The sequence below is a fragment of the Acomys russatus genome, chromosome 20 (assembly GCF_903995435.1).
Source record: "Acomys russatus chromosome 20, mAcoRus1.1, whole genome shotgun sequence".
Classification (NCBI taxonomy): domain Eukaryota; kingdom Metazoa; phylum Chordata; class Mammalia; order Rodentia; family Muridae; genus Acomys; species Acomys russatus.
The window spans coordinates 21,957,599-21,971,245 of NC_067156.1; the positions used below are offsets into that span (position 1 = coordinate 21,957,599).

Genomic DNA, 13,647 nt, shown 5'->3' on the forward strand with positions numbered 1-13,647 from the left:
CCATTTATCAGCCTACTTGAAGCTTCCTCGATCTGTCCCTGAGACTTACAGGGTTTGTGTTTCTTTCTTCGACTCCCATGTATCTAGAATGTTTAGAAGAATAACCATGACATGGGCTTCTAGCTAATTTCTAAACCCAGCGCCTGTCTCTTCCCGGCGCACAGCTCACTACGCTGCTGTCCTGTGTGTGCAATGTAACGGGCACGATGCACGCCATTTCCAGGCCTGCCTCAACAGGCTGTGCTCTTACACTTCAGGGGCTTTGTAGGAATAAGCAAATCGTCCGTGCACAGTGTATGGTGAGAGACTGAGCCCTACATCAAGGCTAATAGCAAAGAAGCCCGTCCATCAGGCACTCGCTGCTCAGAGCTCTGACTGGGTTCGCTCTTTCGTTTCTGCAGCATGACAACTTCCTTTGGTGCTCAGCAATGGCACAACCGTTTTACTTGGTGCATAAATCCAGGTGATTGCATTACAGGGACAGTGCATGATAGCTAGTTCTGTCTATAGCTTTGCTTGAACTGGAATGGCATATATGCATGCTAATAAGAAGCAAAACTGGCCATTTAAACCACTCTTTAGGATCTTTAGTGTCTCTTCCCTCACTGCCAAACACAGCTCATCATATTTAGCGCAAGTCATCTCTCTTGTCGGCTACTGAATGACTTGGCTTCTTTACTCATAAGCACTGTGGATTACAGGAAAGAATTTATAGTTGATGCAGCCACACCCTGAGAAAAGGGACACCTGAATTAATTTCTTTGCTTACTTTGTTTTGTAGTTTTCAGATACAGTCTCTCTATAACTCTGGCTGTCCTCACTATGCAACTCGCTAGGTAGATCAGGGTGACTTCATAGTCACAATCTGCTTTCCAAGCGGTAGGATTAAAGCCATATGCCACCATGCTGAGTGAGACACATGGATTTAAAGTGCAATAATATTTGAGTAAGTTGGTTAAGTTCCCAAGTGGAATATAATCTCCAAAATTTGTAGTATACATGATGGTGATGATGATGATGGTGGTGGTGGTGATGGTGGTGATGATGATGATGGTGATGATGATGATGGTGGTGATGGTGGTGGTGATGGTGGTGGTGGTGATGGTGGTGGTGGTGATGGTGGTGATGGTGATGATGATGATGGTGATGATGATGATAGTGATGGTGGTGGTGGTGATGATGATGATGGTGATGATGATGATGGTGGTGATGATGATGGTGGTGATGGTGGTGGTGGTGATGGTGGTGGTGGTGATGGTGGTGATGATGATGATGGTGATGATAAAGGAGAACAACAACTTAGGAAACAATGTGGTAATTTATAAAGTACAACAACATGGACGGTGATAAAGCAAAAGGAGTCATTATAAGGTATGGTGTCACACTGTGACTGTGAATCAACCATCCTCATCTCACCATTTACTAGCTGTATAATTTAGGCAGACTTGTCAAACCTCCCTGAATGCAAGCTTCTTATCTGCAAGTGTAAAATGGCAGCTATCTCATAAAGCTGATGCTTGGTTAGGTGTGACCGCATGTGTAAATGACTTCACACAGTGCATGAAGGTAAACACAGAATACATCTTATCAATTGCTGTTTTATAAGTAGAGGAGAGGATAAATGGCAAATGTGTTCAGTTCCTCAGATTTCTTCCAAAGCTATCTTGTCGGCTTTCCTGGGGGCCCAACTCAGTTGCCATCTAACTGCTCTGTCCACTGACCCTTTGCTTTATTGTGACTCTCAAGTCACAAGCCACCTTCTGAGTCGGAAATCAAAGACTGGGAAAACACCCGAAGTAAAAAGTCATAATAGTACAATTTGGCAAGTCTCTCTCTCTCTCTCTTTCTCTCTCTCTCTCTCTCTCTCTCTCTCTGTCTCTCTCTCTCTCTCTCTCTCTCTCTCTCTCTTTCTCTCTCTCTCTCTCTCCACCCCCAATCATGTTCACATCACTCCTGCACAACAGCCACCATGGTCTACTGGTTGCCAATATTATTTTTTGAAAGATCCAACCCACCCTCACCCATTATACTCTCTCAGAGTAAAGCTTCAAATAGAACCCATGCTCCTGAGTCCCTTGGATGCTTTTCAGAAGCTCCTTTGAAAAGATGCAGCTTCTCACTTTAAATGCACTTAAACTAAATGTTGCTCTAACAGAGTTCAGCCCTTGGTTCTTTAGTACATAAACGCAGTGAGCAAGTGGGGCCTCCTGCTCTACTTTCTGTTCCTGGGCTGTCATTTTTAGGCCATTATCTTCCCTTTTCTTACGACCTCAAGCATCCTGCAACAGTTTTGTGTTTTGTCCAAATTTCATGAGGTTTTAAATTTTTAGTGCTAATGAGATTTATGAGTCACTCTTTGGCAAAGTCTGCAGCTTTTTATCATGTTAGTGTTGGGAAAAGACTCTGAACAAGACACAAAGTTGAAAAGGAAAACAAAATGATCAATTTGAGAAGTTATAGAAATAGACCAAAGGAGGCAAAAGAGTTCTTGATTCTGCAAGAGATAAAGATGGAGAAATGAGCAATATGAGCTGCATTCCTTCTGTTTAAACAAGTGGGTTTTTTCCTTTAATTTCCCTCCTATGGTTCCTCTGGGTCTTCATCTTTTCATTCATCCACTAAGCGGTCTTGTACTGACAGTGTCATGACCTTCCATGCAAATTTCCCACTTTCCCTGATCTCTTACACTAGAAAAAAACAGACAAGAAGAGTTGGAACTTGATTTACTCATCTCTTAGTTCTTATCTAGTCAGCCACAAACACAGTCATTTTCTCTGCATCATTTAAGGACAAGAGACTAAGCCAGAGAGAAATGAGAGCTTGGTTTAAGAAGACACCTGCACCATGAGCATCATTTCTAACAGAGTTAGCAAGAGAAACTCTTGTCTAGCGAGTCACAAATGTCTTTAAGGATTTTGATACTGAAGTGTGTGGCATGTTCCTCCTAGTAACAACTTAGTGGCAAGTCAGATAAACCTAGCCCATATGTCCCAAAGTGTGGGGTGGGGAGGGAGGGAGAGACTCAATATTCTACTGATAGCTGATACTACTGAGAAAATATTATCGCTAAAATATGGCACGATAGCATCTTGATTTGTTGCGATCATAGCATGACGTGTCTTGCTACAATGTGTAGTATAGTGTTCTCTCATTCATGCTGGTCCTTGTGAAACAGAGCCCTTCACATCAGATAGCCCTGTGGCGAGGGCTTTCTTTTGCTTAGATAGACTCATTAAGGATGCACCTCTTTAGTGTGGTCCCATTCTTGTCATCAATACTGACATGTAGACTGGATAACTGAAGTAAAGTCTACCAGTACTTTTGATCACATCTACTTTTGGGCAACACATGAGCAGGATAACAAGAGCCTACTTGTTTTTTTCTATACTCCTCCCACCTCAGCAGAGCCCTGAGTTACTGTTTCAAGCATATCCTCTAAAAGCTGTACTTCTGTGTTACACAATAGTACAGTCATTTTACCAGAGAATGAAGTGAACAGATTATGAAAAGACTTGGGATTTCTTCTGTAGAATTTCTCTGGACAAGCAGTGGCTAATTAAGAAGAATTTCTAGCTACATAAGGTCCCTTGGGCAAGACCATGTTTACACTGTGGAGTATTGACGCTGGCAAAGGGGGCCACACTTTTGGCAGAGGTTTTTTTTTGTTTTTTGTTTTTTGTTTTTGTTTTTTTTTTTGTTTTTTTGTTTTTTTTTGTTTTTTTTTTGTTTTGTTTTTTTTTTTTTTTTTTGTATAAACAATGCCAAGCTGGTGAACATCCTACATTTCTCTAGTCTTTTTTTTTTTTTTTTTTTTTTTTTTTTTTTTTTTAATATTTAGACCACTTTCCAAGAAATTAGTTTAGGCCAGTCAGAGTTTATTCTCGATATTTCTGTGTTTGTTGTTGCACAGGGATTTTAATCAGAATCCATTTCTCTTCAGATGAGTCAACATAACACATGACCCTTTTTGTTCTCTGAATGAAGACAACTGGGGGGGCGGCGGTTCTAGGAAAAAACACAAATTATCTTTCTGGCTAACTCAAACTGTCCATGATGCCACTATTAATTCTAAAGTTTTGAGGGAACAAGGGTTGACAAAAAGAAACAAACATAGCCATCACCCTTAATGAGTGAAACAAATATGCTTAGGAGGTAAGAGCACAGACTTGGAGGCAAGTGTGGATTTGAATCCAAGCTTTTACCCCAACTAGTTATGTAATACAGTTACGTGGGATTCAGAAAGTTCAGTTTCGTGATGCTAAATCAATCTATATATCGGTTCATCGTATAATAAAGGTTTAGTTAAAAAATAATTCAATTATTATAAAAATGTTGTCATTAGACTTTTTAGTTGATGAGCTTTGAATTTGCAACATTGTGTCACAGAAACAATACATTTTAGTATGGCTAGGTACAGCATGCATCCATGGCGATTACATATAAATATATAGTGCTACAAAATCACCACGTTAATATTCAGGTAAAGTAAGAAACTATTTTTGAACAGCTATGCTAATCTAAGATAAATAGACATTACTATGTGCTTTCTACTCAGATATTAAGTATTTATTTTTCTCTAGTAGTAATTTATTGAAGATTTGCTGGAAAAGTTTTATGAAAGTAAAGCCGTGAAGAAAACCCCAGTGCAGGACTTTAGAAAATCCTTCTTAAACATTTACAGACGCCAGTTTAAAATCATCCTACATAAAATTAACAGATTGCATAGTCATTTTGTCTTACTCCAGAATTTTACTGATAGAATGTCATCATGTAAATGGATTGTGATTTCCTGTCTGGAATACGTCCTCGTGTTGACAAGTGAATATCCAGTCATCTGTAACACAACTGAGAGGCAGAGACTGGTTTTACTGCTGTAACACTGATTACATTTGATTGAGTCCTTGTGGTTTACTTTATCATTGATCACAAACTTGCTCAGAAATACTAAAAGTCTTGAAGACAATCTCATCTTCCACGCCAGAGTTGAAAGTTAACTCAAAGAGAGGATTCTAGGCTGATGCTTAGCTGCCCAAGAGTAGGCAAGTTACTTACCGTCTAAATCTTTACTTTCTGACCATGTCACCGCACCTCTTTTTTTTTTTCACACCTCTTACTGTTTTGAATGCAAGTTACACAGTAAATACACAAATTCTCTACAAGTGATGGATTCCTGTATGTAAACAAGGCATTATTCTTTGTGGCTGCAGACACCAACCCATTTTCTCTGACACAGTTGTAAGGGCACAACAGTGTACCCATGCTATTCATGCCAGTGGATTCTTGACTCCTCAAGATGCTCATCTTAGCTTCAAGAGACCTTCTATAACACTTACTGGGTACCTTGCCTCACTCAACACAGCCCACTTCTGACTCCATATGTAAAGTCTGCTAAAGTTCTTTCTGTCCTGAGGGTCTATCTTCACCACTGTACCCAGGTTTTTATCATGTCATCTTACGTCCAAATATTGCTTCTCAGTGTTGGTCAATAGATTCAGAATCGACTTTAGGATCCTTCACCGTTCAGTTCTAGCTTACATTTCTAATTTTGTTGTTATCCCACCCATTCTCTGTGGGCCAAGTAAATAAGAATGCTCATTTTTCCTCCACATAACTCCACGTGCACACACACATACACACACAACCACATATGGATACTTATTTGTATAAATATATTTCTGCAGTTCACATTATATAAACAAGACAGGCTCTTTAAAAAACTAAACGACTCAGGTGTCTTAATTAGGGTTTCTATCACTGTGACGAAACACCGTGACCCATAGTGACACTCCACGGCTGCTGCTGTCCCTGGCAGTCATACTGACATCCCCAGGCTGCACTTTCACCAATAGCTTTCCCTGGACTCCCTTCAAGGACTCTGACCCTGCCACATACTGCCAAGTCTCAACGTCTCTCCATGGCCCCTTCAATCCCGTGCCTTCTTCTGCAACTAAGACTTCGTCTTCACCAATGTTATCCTGGCTTCTCTTCAGGGACTCCAGCCCTGCCACACAGGGCCAGACCTCCACTGCTCTCCACAATGACTTCATGACTGTAAGACCAATGACAACGAGGTGACTCTCACGCTACCAAGTCCAGCTGTCCACATTAGGTACAATGTTGGCCATCTCTGTACCACAGCTTCTGCTGCTGACCATGAAGAAATCCTCCAAGGTTTATGATCCTCAATGATGCTGATCCTTTCCAATTTTTCATTTATTATTCTCTCATCTATTACATCCTGACTATAGTTTCCCTTCTATATAGTCCTCCCAATCTCTTCCCCCTTCACCTCCCCCAGATCACTCCTCCTCCATTTACCTTCAGAAAGGGGAGACCTCCCAGAGATGGTAACCAAACATGGCCTAACAAGTTACAATAAAACGAGGCACCACCCCTTGTATTAAGGTTGGATGAGGCAACCCAGTAGGAGGAAAAGGTCCCGAGAGCAGGCGAAAGAGTCAGAGGCACCCCACTCTCACTGTTAGGAGGCCCATAAGAACACCAAGTGGCAAAACCATATGTGTGTGCAGAGGATCTAGGTCTGACCTGTATAGACTCCCTGACTGCTCAGTCTCCGTGAGGCCCTACAAGCCCAGGTTGGTTGATTCTGTGGGCAGTTTTCTTGTGGTGTCCTCAACCCCTCTAGCTCCTATAATCTTTTCTCCCCCTATTCTGCAGGATTCCCAAAGCTCTGCCTAATATTTGCCTGTGGGTCTCTCTGCTCTCATCAGTTGCTGGATGAAGTCTCTCTGATGACGATTATGCTAGGCTGCAGTCTTCAAGTACAGCAGAATATCATTAGGAATCATTTCATTGACTTTTTTTTTCCAATCCTGTTTGGTTCTATTCTGGCCTCTGGGCTATCCAGCCTCTAGTTCCTGGCCCACCAAGCAGTGTCAGGTATGAGACCCCTCTCGTGGTGTGGGTCACAAGCTGGACCAGTCATTGGCTGGCCACTCCTACAAATTCTGTATCATCTTTACCCCAGCACATCTTACAGGCAGGACAAATGGTAGGTCGAAGGTTTTGTGGCTGGGTTGGTGTCCCAGTCCCTCTACTAGTAGCCTTGCCTGGTTACAGAAGTTGGTCGGTTCAGGTTCCATATTCCCCATCAATAGTATTCACTAGAGTCATCCTTGTAGATTCTACAGAATTTCCATTGTGCTAGGTTTCCACATCATCCCGCAAATGCCCCCCACCCCAATTCCAGTCATCTCTCCAAGTAGTCTCTTCTTCTACCCAACCCCAACTTGATCCCTCTTGTTCTCATCCCTACCCACCCCCAGTACAGCCAAGAAGTCTATTCTATTTCCCTTTCCTAGAGAGATCCTTGTGACTCCCTTAACCCCTCTTGTTACTTAGCCTCTCTGGGTCTGTATTTTGTAGCACGAATATCCTCTACTTTACACCTAATATACACTTATAAGTGAGTGCATACCATGCTTATCTTTCTGGGTCTGGGTTACCTCACTCAGGATGATATTTTCCAGTTCCAATAATTTCCCTGAAAAATTCATGATGTCATTTTTTTTAAACATCTGAGTAATTCTCCATTATATAAATATACCACATTTTCTTTATCCATTCTTTGATTGAGGGACATCTAGGTTATTAGTTTCTTGCTGTTATGAATAAAGCTGCTATGAACACAGTAGAGTGTGTTCTTGAGGGATGATGGAGCATTTTGGGGGTATATATACCCAGGAGTGACGGAACTGGGTCTGGAGGTATCACTATTCCCACTTTTCTGAGATACATTCATGGGGACTTGCAAAGTGGCTGTACAAATCTACACTCCCACTAGCAGTGGAGGAGTGTTGCCTTGCTCCACATCATCACAAGAATGAACTGTCACTTGTGGGTTTGATCTTAGCCATTCTGTTGGGTGTGAGATGGATTCTCAGAGTCGTTTTGATTTGCATTTCCCTGATGGCTAAGGATGTTGAGCTTTACTTTAAGTGTCTTTCTTGTTTGTTTGTTTGTTTTTTGTCTTTTGATATTCCTCTGTTGAGAATTTTTTTAGATCTGTACCCCCATTTTTAAATAGGTTACTTGGTTTGTTGATATCTAATTTCTTGAGTTCTTTATATATTTTGATGAAGATCTTTTCTCTGTAGGCTGTCATTTTGTCCTATTGACAGTGTCCTTTCCCTCATAGAAGCTTTTCAGTTTCACAAGGTCCCATTTATTAATTGTCTAAGTGCCTGAGCTGTTGGTGTTCTGTTCAGGAAGTTGTCTCCTATGGCAATGCATTGAAGGCTATTCTTTACTTTCTCTTATATTAGGTTCAGTGTATCTGGTTTTATGTTGAGGCTTCTTTTCCACTTGGACTTACATTTTGTGCAAGGTGGTTCATATAGATCTCTTTGCATTCTTCTACATGCAGTTATCCAGCTAAACTGCACCATTGGTTGAAGATGCTTTCTTTTTCAATTGTATATTTCTGGCTTCTTTTTAAACAAGCAAACAAACAGGTTTCCATAGATGTGTGGCTTTATACCTGGGTTTTGATTCAATTCCACTGACTAACTTGTTTATTTTTATGCCAATACCATGCAGGTTTTTATTACTATATCTCTGTAGTACAGCTTGAAATTCGTAATGAGGATACCTTCAGAAGTTCATTATTTGTACAGGATAATTTTGCCTATCCTGGGTTCTTTGTTTTTCTATATGAAATTGAGTATTATTCTTTCAAGGTCTGCGAAGAATTGTATTAGAATTTTGATGGGGATTGCATTGAGTCTGTAGGTTGCTTTTGGTAAGATGGCCATTTTTACTATGTTAATCCCATTGCTCCATGACCTTGGGAGATCTTTTCATTTGATATATCTTCTTTAATTTTCTTTGCTCAAAGACTTAGAGTTATTATCATACAGGTCTTTCCCTTGCTTGTTTAGAGTTACACCAAGATATTTTATATTATTTGTGGCTATTGTGAAAGGTGATTCCCTGATTTCTTTCTTGGCCCACTTGTTGTTGTTGCTGGGTTCTTTTTTTGAGAAATATTTTAATATTATTTATTATATGTAAAAAAAATACATTTCAAATTCTTCCAACCAGTTATTGTTCTTGGCTTTCCACCCTTTCTGAGGGTTCCCCTTCCTACCAGTCAAACTGTTACTACCTATGTCTATACTTTTCATGTTTAAGTGTATCCCATTGAATCATTCATTTATCTTTTCCTAAGACTTCTTAAATTCTTTCCTTTCTTTTTTAAAATATATTTTATTAATTTATTCACATTACATCTCAATTGTTATCCCATCCCTTGCATCCTCCCATTACTCCCTCCCTCCCATTTTCCCCTTACTCCCCTCCCCTATGACTGTGACTGAGGGGGACCTCCTCCTCCTGTATATGCTCATAGGGTATCAAGTCTCTTCTTGGTAGCCTGCTGTCCTTCCTCTGAGTGCCACCAGGCCTCCCCATCCAGGAGGCGTGGTCAAATATGGGGCACCAGAGTTTGTGTGACAGTCAGTCCCCAGTCTCCACTCAACTGTGGATAATGTCCTGTTCATTGGCTAGATCTGGTTAGAGATTTGAAGTTTACTGCCTGTATTATCCTTGCCTGGTGCCTTAGTTTGAGCGGGACCCCTGGGCCCAGATCTGCCTGTCATAATGATCTACTTGTAGATTTCTAGGACCGTCTGGGCCCTTCTATTTCCCCATTCTCCCTTGCTTCTCTCAGCTAGAGTCCCAATAGGAAGTCTCACTTGTTGTTTTTATATAGGGGGGCTATTGATTTTTTTAAAAAATTAATCTTGTATTCAGCTACTTGGCTGAGGGATTCTCTGGTAGAATTTTGGGGTCACTTACATGCATATTATATCATTTGTGAGTAGTGACACTCTGACTTCTTCCTGTCCAATTTGCATCTCCTTGGTCTCCTTCAGTTGTGTTACTGCTTGATCTAGAGCTTCAAGTACTATATTGAATAAATATGGAGGGAGTGGGCAGCCTTGTCTTGTCCATGATTTTAGTGAAGTTGCTTTGAGTTTCTCTCCATTTAATTTGATGTTGGCTATAGATTTGTTATAAATTTCCTTTATTATGTTAAGTATGTCCTTTTTACCTGTGATCTCGCCAAGAGATCATGAAGGGGTGTTGGATTTTGAATTTTTCAGCATCTACTAAGGTAATCATGTGAGGTTTATTTTTTTATTTTTATTTTACTTATATTAATAGATTTTTGTATATTGAGCCATCACTGCATGCCTGGGATGAAGTCTACTTGATGATGGTGGATGATCTTTTTGATGTGTCCTTTGATTCAGTGATGTTTGTGAGGGCAATGGGTCTGTAATTCTCTTCCTGATGGCTAACTCCTCAGCACTAGCTGACCAGTATCCATTGTCCCAGAAAATCAGTTTTCTCTTAGTTGTTACTAGTTCAAAATATCAGCAGCCCTGGAACTCTCTAAAGGATGCTCAAAACTTCCGTCTGGAACTTGAAAAGCCAGGCCTCCATCCCCTCCATTGCTCTTAGTAGGATAATCACATAAGTTCTGAGTATTTGATGGGTTTTCCATCCAAAAGTTGGAATGCCACTTCAATCATCCCAAGACACACGGTCAGGTCACAGAAACACACCATGATCCTGGTGCCAATCTCTGTCTTAGTTGAGGTTTTTATTGCTATGATAAAGCATCATGACTAAAGGCAACTTTGAGAGGAAAGGGTTTATTTCATTTTACTCTCAGGCCATAGTTCATCACTTAGGGAAGTAAAGGCAGGAACCTAGAGTTATAAACTGGCTCAGAGGCCATGAAGGAATGCTGCTTACTGTCTGGATTTCTCCCTCATGGCTTCTTCATCTTGCTTTCTTATAACACTCAGCTTTGATAGTCTCTGAGTGGTACCCTCCCACAGTAGACTGGACCCTCCCACATCAATCATCAATTAAGAAACTGCACCACAGGCTTGCTCACAGGCCAGTCTTGTGGGAACAGTTGCTCAACTGAAATTCCCTACCCCTACCTGACTTGACTCTGGCTTGTGTTGAGTTGGCATAAAGCTAGTTAGCACATCAGGGCTGAAGAGATATCTCAGCAGTTAAAAATACATCCTCCTCTGAAAGTACATGAAAGCTTGGCTCCCAGAACCAACATCTGTTGGCTAGTACTACTTGCAACTATAGTTCCATGGCATCTGACACCTTAACTGCATTCATGTGTACAGACCCCCACTCTCTCATACATACATATGATAATTAAATACATATGATAATTAAAAATAAAAACCTAAGGGGCTGGAGAGATGGCTCAGCAGTTAAGAACACTTGCTATTCTTCCAGGAGTCCTGAGTTTAATTCCTTCCAATCACACAGTGGCTCACAACCATCTGTAATATGATCTGAATGCTATCTTTGGGTGTGCATGAAGACCGCATACTCATATACATAAAACAAACAAATAAATCTTTTAAAAAATAAATAAAAGCTTAAAAATAAACCAGTCATTATTAGAAATATAATTTCCATTCAGATATCAATGGCACTCTTTACAGAGCTAGAAAAAGAAATCCTGAAATCTACATAAAACCACAAGGCTTCCTGAGTAGCCAAAGCCATCTTAAGTATTATATTGCCTAACAAAATACACTACAGATGTATACCAACCAAAACAACATAATATTGGCATAAATTCAGACACATTGAGCAATAAAAACAATAGAGAACCAAGAAATCAATTTACATGTCTTCAACCAAATGATTTTGACAAACATGCCAAGTACATGGATTGGAGAGCAAACATATTTCATTAAGTGATGCTGGGCTATTGGGAACATGTTTCATTAAGTGATGCTGGGCTATTGGGAACATGTTTCATTAAGTGATGCTGGGCTATTGGGTAGTTACTTCACAAAGATAGAACTAGACTCCTAACTTTCACTGGTTACAGAGGCAACTTAACTTGGACTGAAGACTGAAATGTGAGACCAAAACCTAGAAAACTCTGAGACAAAAAACAAAACAAACAAACAAACAAACAAAAAACCAGGAGACATGGTTCAAGTTTTTGGGATGGGCAAATAATATTTTGGACAAGACATCAAAAGCACAGGAAACAAAACCTTAAACAGACAAATAAGATTACATCAAAAACCTTCTACAGAGCAAAGACAGTCAAGAAACACCCTACAGGTTAGGATAAATATGTGTAAACCAGATCTGGCTAGAGATTGGTATCTAAAATATGCAAGAAACTACAAAATCTTGGTATGAAGCAACCTGAAGTAACATGAGTTTGAAATGGGCAGTTTACACAGACAACATCAAATGTTAAAAACATGCAAAAGCAAATGAACATACTCAACATCACCTGTCATAAGGAAAGTTCAAATTAAGATCACAATGAACGCAGTACAGGCCTTTAATCCCAGCACTGGAGAGACAGAGGCAACCAGATCTCTCTGAGTTTGAGACAAGTCTGTTTTATATCTCAAATTCCAAGACAGTCAGGGCTACACAGTAAAGAAGGGTGTTACCAAAGAGACAAAAAGTTTAAAAATACTAAACATATTGAGCGTTCTTACAGATGAGGAGAAAACAGAATGCTTTGTACATGGTTAGGATATACATTAGAATATCTGTTGCAGAAAACATTTTACATATGTCTTCCATGTGATTCAGCAATTCCACTGCTTGTATGTCCAGTGTTTGTAAAACCAGAGTTTCAAAAACACATCTGCAGCACTATTCACAACATTAAAGAAATGGAAACAAAAAGTCTGTAAACTGGTTCATGGGTAAAGAAAACATGGCACAATGCATTATGGAATACCTTCTGATCATAAAAGGGATGACATTCTGTTGGTTGCAACCCTGTGAAAGGCACTGGAAATCAACATGTTAAACAAAATAAGCTGGCACAGAAGGATGAAGCAGATGAGGACCCTGTGGATGGTCCCCAGAGGCTGGAGAGAGGGTGGGCAGGGAGAGGTGGAAAAGGCTAATCAGTGGCAGCTAAGCTATAGCTGGTGCATGCAGGAGACTAACTGTAAATAGCAATAATGTATGGCATGCTTCAAAAAGCTGGAGAGAATGACTGAAATTTTTTAAAGACAGCATTAAATGATTAAGGATACAGGTATGTTTATCTTGGTTTAGGCATTGCACAACGTCTCCATATACCGAAACATTACATGGTGCCCCATCAATGTCTACAATTCTAGTGATCTTATAAAAGTATGAGTTAAAAATAAACTTAAAGATAAATCTGCCCCGCCCCTGCAATGAGCAAACAGACACCTTGTTGCTGGTGTTCTTATGTCAGTCAGGGGCAGAGCAGATGGCTGTCCTTTGCCCATCCTAGCTTGATGCCTGGCTTGGTGACCAAAGCTGTCTTATGCTTAGGACTCATAAAAACCAAGTCAAACCCAAGCAGCACAGTGTAGGAGAAGCAAGACAGACACAGATCCAGGGACCACCATGACACCCACAGACCTGCCCTCTGGTGCATGGCACAGGCCGGACATAGACACCCGCTTGCTGCCATATTATGCAGTGTGAATGAAGGATGCCACCCATGGACCCACCAGCTTCATGGCCAGCCTGCAGCAGCAACAGACACCACAATATGAAGGAGAGAGAAACCTGTTTTTTAGGATCCCAAGTGCAGGATCAGAACGGTCTTGTGAGAGAACA

At 40.5% G+C, this 13,647-nt stretch overlaps 1 non-coding gene across 1 annotated transcript; it reads left to right on the forward strand.

Annotated features, from left to right (window-relative positions):
- The first annotated feature begins 13,225 nt into the window (after nt 1–13,225).
- Nucleotides 13,226–13,365, forward strand: LOC127204805 (small nucleolar RNA SNORA48). The gene has a single exon (XR_007832507.1). It is a non-coding gene; the product is annotated as a small nucleolar RNA SNORA48 (small nucleolar RNA).
- Nucleotides 13,366–13,647: the final 282 nt, after the last annotated feature.